General features: G+C 31.9%; 1 long non-coding RNA gene across 1 annotated transcript; it reads right to left on the bottom strand.

Annotated features, from left to right (window-relative positions):
* Nucleotides 1–3,043: 3,043 nt before the first annotated feature.
* LOC141483747 (uncharacterized) lies at nucleotides 3,044–4,903 on the bottom strand. The gene is made up of 3 exons (XR_012466266.1): nucleotides 4,734–4,903; nucleotides 3,357–3,464; nucleotides 3,044–3,249 (listed from the first exon to the last, which is right to left on the bottom strand). It is a non-coding gene; the product is annotated as an uncharacterized lncRNA (long non-coding RNA).
* Nucleotides 4,904–10,655: the final 5,752 nt, after the last annotated feature.

The raw sequence follows: 10,655 nt of genomic DNA, 5'->3' as shown, positions 1-10,655 counted from the left end.
TTTGAATCAAAACATTATAATTTGTAGTTATAATTCGTCTTTTGAAGTAAATCAATTTGATAATTTATTATTGACACTGGTAATATCAAATTGATCGTGGGTTTGATAATGAAGATGGATAGAGTCTTCGAAACATCACTAGATAAGTATACAAATGGTTTCCGCGGCTAGAAATTTGAACATCCTGAATTTCGGGTTGAATCGCGCTCACAGTTTGCATTGTTCGACGTTTCAGCGAACATTTTTTGCAACTACCTATTTTCGAATGACTAGGGTTAAAGAAGGCATCATTAAGTCAATGAGAATGTAAGAAAAAAAAAATGATTCATCAAAAAAAAAGCTGAAATACAACCACTATTTTAAATATGAGGACATTTCAAAACTGTCTCTAATCGTAAAGTTGATCTATTGTAAGTTGAGCTATTGTAAATACAGAACACATATCAGATGTAACTGAGAAAAAAGAATGTTTGCCGATCGAGTGCCACTAACCAACCGATCAGATTTGTATAGAATGAAGACAAATTTCATGACTGAAAGTTAATTTTGTGACTTGGGTTAGGAATAGTCTTTCATATAAGTCACAGAATAAATATATGAGTGTTCTCTGTTCTCTGGTCTTTGGCACTTGGAACTCTTGGAAGGAACAGTATTCCGACACCACAGATGTGCCGACACTATATAGGTGGTTTGTGCACTATATGGATTGCTGTGTCTTTTGCAAGGCTCTTATATGTTCTATTACTTATTGAATTTTGTTTATATGAAACTCATAATAATATGGTGGCTTCTTGTGCGGCTTATAATTGTACAGTTAGATACAATAAAGAAGAAGGTGATATATCCTTTCATAGGTGAGATGAAAAACTATTTGAGGTTATGACTCATTTACTACATACATTTTATTATGTTGTATGTTTTTCCCAAAGAAGGGTATACTAAGAGAAATAATTATGTTAACAGATTCCCAAAGGATGAAATTATTAGGAAACAATGGGTAGCATCCTTGAGGAGAAAAGGTTACAACCCTTCAAATTATGCTACACTTTGCAGCAGACATTTTAGAAAAGAAGATTATGTTGTGAATAACAAAGGGATGAAGTATTTGAAAAAGGGAGCAGTTCCATCCATATTCAATTTTTATGAAGATCCAACAAGATTGAATTATGGCCAAAAAAAAATTTTGGACCCCATTACTCAATTCGAAGGTGGGTCTCAATTTCAGTAAAAAGTAATTACTTTTATTCTTGATAATATTCTATCTTGATTTTGGGTCAATTTTCATTTCTTGGTTTTAGATACACTCTGCTCCTCTCCAATAAGTGTTCACAATAACCGACCTGTTATGAAACTAATCCCTTGCCAACCAGCACTCTGTATAACAGATTACAATAATTGTTTTCCACAACTGAAAGCAGAAATGGACATTGAATCAACTTGCCAGAAACCAGTTTACCAATCCGATAATTCCAAAGCAATAGAACTTGAAGAAGTATCAGATACGTTTGAAAGAGTTTCCAGTCCTTCCAGATCAGGGTCTATAATCCGGAAGAGGTATATATACCTATCAGTTTTTTTTTTGATTGCCCTTACACATATTTGAAATTGGCTTCAAATGTAACCATTTCACTGAATTAACGTGAAGGTTGCTACATATTTCTAGTCACACTTTCTGGCGTCAGGAAACTCTTCTTCAGGTAATTGGAATCTGGAAGTAACGTAATTTAACACGAAGCCTATAATTATTCACAATATTTGTAATCTACTCAATATATTTCGAGTGCCAACATTTCTTCAGCTTCACAAATATAGGTACGTGTCTAAGATGATATAGGTTGAAGGGGTTATATTTTTTAGGAGTGATTAATTTTTGGGAAAGAAAGTTTTTGGCTTTCTACTACTCCATCTTGATACAAAAAATTGTGGGAATATTCCAAAGAAAGGAAGGAAGTAATCAATTTGAAAATAAGTAACTCTATACATGGATGTGTAGATCATACAAAGAAACAACTTTTAGACACAAACTGATAGAAAGCACTCCTGAAACAGCTACTTTCATATAAACATTGAATTACACGAAAGAAAAAAATTCTTTCGAAACAAATACTTTTACATGAACACTGAATTATACATAACATACTTTTCTCTACTCAGTTTATATTCCAAACATTCGTTTGGAATGAAATTCAGATATCATTCACAGGAGTTCTACTTTAAATGAATGGTAATAAATTGCACTTACATGGAACACTGTCATCCTCACTGATATACATCGATGTTTCGCTATAAGACACTTGCCTTAGGGCTTGTCAGTACCAAATTGGATAACATTATAGAAAATACAGACAATTCATTCGTGAATTACGATTTTTAATGTCACGGAATAAGTTTGATCAACTTATGTCATCGATGACATCGTAGTACATTCATTCACCTATTTGATTAAAACCCAGCCAAGAGGAATCTTATTTGAATTGAAGGGGTTATATTTTATAGGAGTGATTCATTTTTGGAAAAGAAAGTTTTTGGCTTTTTACTACTCCATCTTGATATAAAAAAATGTGGGAATACAAACTGAGTAGAGAAAAGTATCTTCTGTATAATTCAGTGTTCATGTAAAAGTATTTGTTTCGAAGAATTATTTTCTTTCGTGTAATTCAATGTTTATATGAAAGTAGCTGTTTCAGGAGGGCTTTCTATCAGTTTGTTCCTGAAAGTTGCTTCTTTGTATGATCTACACATCCATGTATAGAGTTACTTATTTTCAAATTGATTACTTCCTTCCTTTCTTTGGAAGATTCCCACATTTTTTTTATCAAGATGGAGTAGTAGAAAGCCAAAAACTTTCTTTCCCAAAAATTATACAGGTATATAAGTAATCAATTTGTTTGACCCTTAAAGACAGAAAAAATTTATTCCTGGGGAGACTCGGCAATCTACCTGTAATATTTTGAGTGTCTGACAGTCTAGAGTCTAGAGGTTCTCAAAAAAAAGATTATAAGTATAGGGTCTGTAGTACGGTTGAGATGATTGCAATAGTCACTTTCTATACTGATAGTCGATGTGTTTATTAATTGTGATAATAAACATCACATAACATTATAATTGTCAGTTGAACAATCGAAAAATAAAACTGTAAACAAGTAGAGTTGCTATATGAACATGAATAACATTGAATTCATCAGAGTCTGCGCTTCAGTTCTCAGCATGTGACCTACTGGCTTATTCACAATTATCTTTTGTGGGTCCCTGAAAAAAAATATAAATTAACAATGTTCTTCAGATAGAACATCGTATTATAATTTAAAAGCATTAATAATGATAAAACTGAATCATGTAGGAAAACAGCAAGTGACCTCATAATATAAAGCGCCTGTAATAAAATCGTTTGAAGCAATTTCGCGCGCCATCTAGTACTTTGACGTTCGTTCTTGATATGAAAATAGCCTGTACTGAGACGCCATCTGAAACAAATGCAATCATTTCAAGCAACTAATAAATTTAGCTTGTAAATGGTAGATTCATGTAAAGTTTTCTGTCACGTCCCATTTTAGCTGTCTGTCGAGCCAGACAGTGTAGGCGTTATAACCTTTTATGGCGTTTATTAGGAGCTGAGCGAGTGTCAATTGAAATTGAATGAGACGAAAAGTGATATGAATTTGAGTTTTGTTTTCAGGTTTTCCATCATATATCATTCAAGTAGGTATTTGGCATAATTTTTTTTCTTCAAATTAATTTTGCAGTTTAATTCGGAAAATTCCGATTTCTTAATCAAAAATGTGTAGTTGGAAACTTTTTTTTTGAGTGAATAGAAAACATTTCTGAAGTTTTAAGACGATGTTAATAATGTAATTTATTTATTTATTTATTTGCCACTGTGGTACAGTATGTACATATGGTATGTCAATAACTTAAAATATATAAAGAATACAATAACGGTGTGATACGAAAAAAATAGGTAGGTATTCATCTTATATATATAATCTAGAAAGGTTAATGCAGTCAAGCTGCTGGAAAGTAATTCCATGAAAATCAAAAAATAAATAGATAAGTAGTCTTTGATCGTTCCCATATTGATTTCAATTTAAGAGCCACCGGTATACAGCTGTTTCAGCCTATTGGGCATCGTCAGTATCGGGCAGGCGGTCTTCGATTGAAGACAAAATGAGAAAAAACCAAGAAAGTACTCAATAAAAATAACTGCGTAAACGCAAGCGAAACATAAGTGGAACCACCTATTGGTGTGACACCCAAGTCAACTTGCCAAGTTTTCATGTCAGTGTTGGTGGTTTGACCAATCAACCGACAACTGCGGTAGCAGAAATTTGGGATAGTTAACCTGAAATGCCATCGGAAAACGAATCCACATGTTACTAGAAATGATATGAAATCTAGAAAGGTTAATGCAGTCAAGCTGCTGGAAAATAATTCCATGAAAATCAAAAAATAAATAGATAAGTACCCTTTGATCAATAGGCTGAAACAGCTGTATGCCGGTGGCTCTATAAATTATTTTTGATTTGATATCTGCGGGCTATGGAAACACTATTTTTGGTTATTCAAGCTTTCGGAAAGTATATTTTTCTCCTTTATCAAGAATATCTACAAAATAAAGATCATGTGAACATTATACAGCAATAGATATGTTACAAAAACTCACAAAAGTTAGTATAAAATATAAAAAAGGCATATAAATCCAAACATAAAAACGAAAAGTCAATCAAACAAATTACCTCTGATAAAGTATTTCATGGTAGAGTAAAGCAATTGCTGCTGCAATTCCTGATGATGATTTCCGATGAGCAATGATTTTGTTTATTTTTTTTCTTACTGTTATTTAGTCTTATTTTCGACGCTTGTTCCATATTTTTACTGGGGATTTTATATACATGACCTTTAAATATATATATATATATATATATATATATATATATATATATATATATATAGTATAAAATAAATATATATATATATATATATATATATATATATATATATATATATATATATATATATATATATATATATATATATATAGTATAAAATATAAAAAAGGCATATAAATTCAAACATAAAAACGAAAAGTCAAATGCAAAATTTGACGTTGAAAATTTTGTTACAGCACCAGAGAAAATGTGATTATTATAATATTTACACATACAGTGAGATTTAAATGTAAGTGTAAGTGAAAAATTATTAGTAATATGATATTGAAATTATTTGTTCAATTTTATTTATCAAAAGTTAAAATATAATTGTAAATTTGACTTAAATTTTGTATTTCTGATTTTTGTTTAAATTATTATTATGTTTTTAGTTATGTGAACCATTTATAGAAAAAGCCTTTTGAATTTATTATTTTCAACTGTTGAAACTTTAGTATTTTGATAATCCATAACATGATCTGAAGAGATAACATGTTCAGCTAGTCCACAGGAACGTTTGTTTAGTCTGCAGTCACTTTTATGTGAAGTGATTCTTCCAGATAGATTATGACTGGTCTCACCAATGTAAATTGAATTACAAGAAGAACATGAAATACTATATATAACATTAGATTTTTCTTTGTTGCTGAGAGGGGTTTCGATTTTAGAATATAGGGTTGAAATTGTTTTATAAATCTTGGTAGAAATTCTAATACTTTTTATGTCACGAAATATATTAAGTAATTTAGGGGTTAAATTTGGAATATATCTTATAGAATAATTATATATAATTTGATTATTCTCATTAGAAGAAGGATTATCTGTTTCGGAAATTTCATACCTAATACTACGTGAGGTTAGGGCAGATAAATTTGGATAACTTGAATTAAGATTGAATTTGGGTAAGTTGAATAAATATTTATTCAAAAGCTTAGGAGGATACGAATTTTCCATTAGAATACTTTTTAAAAATTTTAAATCATTTTTAACAAAATCCGGATGGGACAATCTGGTGACTTTTTCTTTAAGAGATACAATTAAGTTGGTTAATTCCGAATGGAAATACCATTCTGAAGGGACATTTTCACAAATAAATGTTCATAAGTCCGAAACTTGACTAGTTAGGTATAGGTATGATATACATAGAAAGAAAGCAAATTTCAGCAGCTTTCCGAATTTTCAATAATATACAGGGTGTTCCATTTAAAATAATCAAATTTCAGCAACTTTTTCAAGCAAACGAAAAAACTGTATTTTTTTCCCACCCTGTATTGAAGTAACGGAGATTAGGCTGACGTGTGGGAAGTGTCCAAGTATCACCTAACTCCAAACCAAATTTCGATATCATAGTACTTCTTAACTAAAAGATATCGGCATTTTTAGAAGTCATGATTTTCGAAGAAAAAAATTGAAATTAATTTTTATTTCGAAAACGGTAACAGATAGGTATAGGGAAATATCAAGAAAAGTTGTCGGGCAATTGTTGGAGATTCCAAAAATAATATTATATACAGAGTGTTCCATTTGAAAAATCAAAGTTGCTACTGCTTTCTATTAGAAGCGGCAACACCGCATTGTCGAAAATATTTTAGTTGGCTAGAGAATGTCCGAATATGCCCTCCATTAAATTTTCAAAGTGATCCGTTGTCTGGTTCACCAGAAACGTCTAATGTGCCATCCACCATGAATCAGCCTGTATATATATATATATATATATATATATATATATATATATATATATATATATATATATATATATATATATATATATATATATATATAATAAAGGTCATGTATATAAAATCCCCAGTAAAAATATGGAACAAGCGTCGAAGATAAGACTAAATAACAGTAAGAAAAAAAATAAACAAAATCAGTGCTCATCGGAAATCATCATCTGGAATTGCAGCAGCAATTGCTTTACTCTACCATGAAATACTTTATCAGAGGTAATTTGTTTGATCTGCTCTGGTAATTTATTATACAGATTTATGGCATTATACAAAGGGGACTTTTTATATTTCGTTGTCTTATGACTTGGAATACGCAAAACATCACCATGACGTGTGTTGTAAATATGCACCATTGCATTCGTTTCTAGTTTATGGATGTTATATCTAGCAAATCCTATACATTTGAGAATGTATATGGAGGGAGCAGATAATAATTTTTTCCTAACGAATACTGGTTTACCGCTGTCTTGGTGTTCAATGCTGAAAATTAGTCCAACTATGCGCATTTTGTGCTACGAATACTCTGGTGAATTCATTACTGCAACCCCATGCTATAATATTGAGCGATATATGTGAATATGCCATAGCAAAATAGATTTCTAGTAGACCTGCTGTGTTCATGCATAATTTCATTTGCCTTAAAGCAATGAATGTCTTGTTTAGTTTGTTGCAGACATCTTTTATTTGCAGATTCCATGATAAGCTTTCATCCAAGTAAGTTCCTGAAAATTTTACTTCCCTACTAATCTTTATTTCGTCAGTAACTTGTAGGTCATCTGGAACATTATTATTCCTTTTATAGAAATTTACTATTACAGTTTTTGTGGAGTTTATTATCAATCTGTTTCTCTGACACCAGGAGCTAAAAATCATCGATTATGCATTTTACCTTACTAAGCAGTACATCAATATTTCTCCCTGTAACTGTGATAGTAGTATCATTCGCAAACATAGTCAGGTGGCAATCTTTCAGATATTCTGACAAATCATTTGCATAAAACAAAAAAAGCAATGGTCCAAGCACTGACCCCCGTGGCACTCCAAGCTTAACGTCATTGTACCTTGATCTAACATTTTCACATTTTAGAGTCATGGTACGCCCTTTGAGGTAAGATCCATTTCAACAAGTTATTTGGGAAACTAAGTTGGGTTAGTTTTGCAATTAGAAATTCAGGAGACACTGTGTCAAACGCTTTTGTTAGATCAAAAAATAAAATTATTCAAATCTACTTCTTTGTAGATATAATTCAGTAAGTGATTTGTTGCAGTTTCAATTGATTTATATTTTCTGAATCCATGTTGATCTTTGTACAGTATATTATTTTTCTCCAAATGATTTGTATTCCTGTTTGCGACTATTTTTTCAAATAATTCAGCCAGTGAGCAGAGCAAAGAGATTTGCCTATAATTTCTACTACCGAGCATTACTTTTTGAAAAGAGGCATTACTAATGCCTTTTTGAATTATTCGGGAAAGTATCCTTGCAAAAAAGACTGATTAAATAAATAAGTCAAAGGGGTAATCACTACATCGATTATTATTTTTTATTGTTTCTATTGACAACTCATCCAATCCAGTAGACTTTTTATTTTTTAATATTTTTAGTGTGCTTAGCACCTCCGATTCATTTATATAAGATCGTGGTTTTCCTCTTCAGTACAAATTTTTCGATCGATTTTAAAGAAACTTTATATACCTATCTCAGAACTGTATGACAATGCAATATGAACATTATCTAATATGTTATTAATGATAACATGATAATAATAATGTTTGTATGTTTGATACAAATTTTGCAATCAATATTAAACAAACTTTCGCATAGCTCTGAAGTGGATGACGATGCAATATAATTGCCTTATATGTTATTAATGATAACATTATAATAATAATAATGTTTGCATGTCAGTACATTTTTACATGTTAATCTCTACAAGGTATTATAAAGTTCATTCTGGCGATTTTTGCTCGTGATTTTTGCTCGTGATATAGTCACGGTGAACAATAAAGTATACAGGGGTGTATTAAAATTTTGTTTTCGAGGTGGGGGAGAGCAAAGCGTCGATTTGGAGAAGGAAAACATGGTTAACGTTATACAGGGGTTGTTGAAAATTTTATTTTCGAAGTTGTTACGGTTTGGATGGTCCACCCCGTAACTTCAAAAACTAAATTGGTCCGATAAACCGTTCGCCGTTCGCTCATAGCTCGTTCAAGTGGAGAATTCGTTCCTTGAAAAGAACATGGAAAAAAGCGAACAGCTGATCTAGGTTTTGATAAACAAGTTCTCTTCTGGTCGTGTGTATGTGTTGGTATTTCGAAATTGTACCTTTTTCTCTATTGTGCAATAAGATTTGGAGTAATGTAAACTTATTTACTTGATTTACAAGAATAGGGAAGGGCACTGAAGTGAGAACTCGAGTAGGAACGTTATGTAGGAGTAGAATGTGGCTTATTATAGTTAGTTGAGTGCTTCAACGTTAAGAAGGAATTGGTTTTCATCGTTGTCTCTGCTCCTGGTTGTGGAAGAGTCTAATATCTGTGGAGAGAAGCATTTCAAAGCGATATTAGGAAGAACTTTTCGCCAATAATATTCACTACAAGGTGGATAAAATACTGTATAAGCAGTTGGGGCTTTTCCTTTGTTACTTATTTTGGATACGAGAGGTTTTGTGGACGTAGGGACCCTCAAGAGGTAACTTAATACGTATTCAAGAACAACTGGTGAGTGACTTTATTTTTTTGTGCAATTTATAGGGTTCCAGTGAGGGGGCCACTATTCCTAATTGAACTTGATGTGGAAGTTAATGAAGTAGCCATTTGCTTCTACATGCAATATTGCTGTCTTGGGCAAGTGAAATCGGTAGCTCTCAACTCAATTTCCCGTCTGAATTCTCCGGAGAAAAAAGTAGAACTTGTAGTTGTTAGGAGTGCTGACTTATTCAAATTGCAAGTCTTGAAATGGTCTTCCAGCTCTATTGAATTATTAGTCGCTACCATTTTATTTAAGCCCTCTGATCCGTTAATTTAAGAAAGAACAATACAAATGAAATAGGGATTTTGAAGAGAATTTCAACGACGTTCTTCTTTAAAAAGAAATTCTATTATGTGTTTTGTTCCTAAGGTAACGTGTAAGCGACAACGTGACGTCACTGCGGCGCGTTAACTGAGTTTGTTTTGCCTTTTTGTTGTTGTTATGAGTAAATATATATTAGATGTTAAGGGGCAGTCCTTTTTTTTGTGTGAATTGATTATTTAGTAATTTGTACCGATACGGTTATTCCTGATTATTATTGTAATATAATTGTTAATCATATTTATATCGTTCCGATTTATCTGTTCATACCCAGTCACCCTGGGCAGTCTACTAGTTAAGACTGGCTTATTGATAACTAGTGGCGCCCATTTAAATCAACTCAGGAAAATCTAAAAAAATTGATCTCGTGGACCCACCCCGACCGACACTTGAGCTTGGGTACGAGTTCACGCACCTCAGCTATTGGACAGATGAACAAGGGTACATAATATTATTTGAGTAGTGCGTAACACAATTTTGGCGCCTAAACGTGGGGCTCGAAATGAGTTGAGAAGCTACAGGTTTTGTCTTAAATACTTATAGGCCGTATAATAAAAATAATATATATGTATATATATATATATATATATATATATATATATATATATATATCTTTATATGTGTATATATGTCTATATATGTGTATATATTCGATTGTGGAAGGTTGTGTCACTATTTTCAATAGAAGATTGGTTATTGTTGAATTGTAATTCACACTAGGGCTCAGAATGGATGTCAATAAACTTTTGAAGGATGAGGTGAAGTATGAATTGCTTGTTAGAGGGTTCTCAGGGCTTCAGGCAGAAACTGTTACATCTATCCGGCGTCAGTTACAAGAAATCATCAGAACAGAAACATTTGGGGATATTGTTATAGATGCTGGCTACAACCCGGTTCCGTTAGATGAAATTGAAATTATTACAA

Source organism: Leptinotarsa decemlineata, unplaced genomic scaffold (genome assembly GCF_025532065.1).
Source record: "Leptinotarsa decemlineata unplaced genomic scaffold, Ldec_3_MD MMD2_tig00004067_RagTag_RagTag, whole genome shotgun sequence".
Classification (NCBI taxonomy): Eukaryota; Metazoa; Arthropoda; class Insecta; order Coleoptera; family Chrysomelidae; genus Leptinotarsa; species Leptinotarsa decemlineata.
This window is presented reverse-complemented; position numbering and strand designations above follow the sequence as displayed.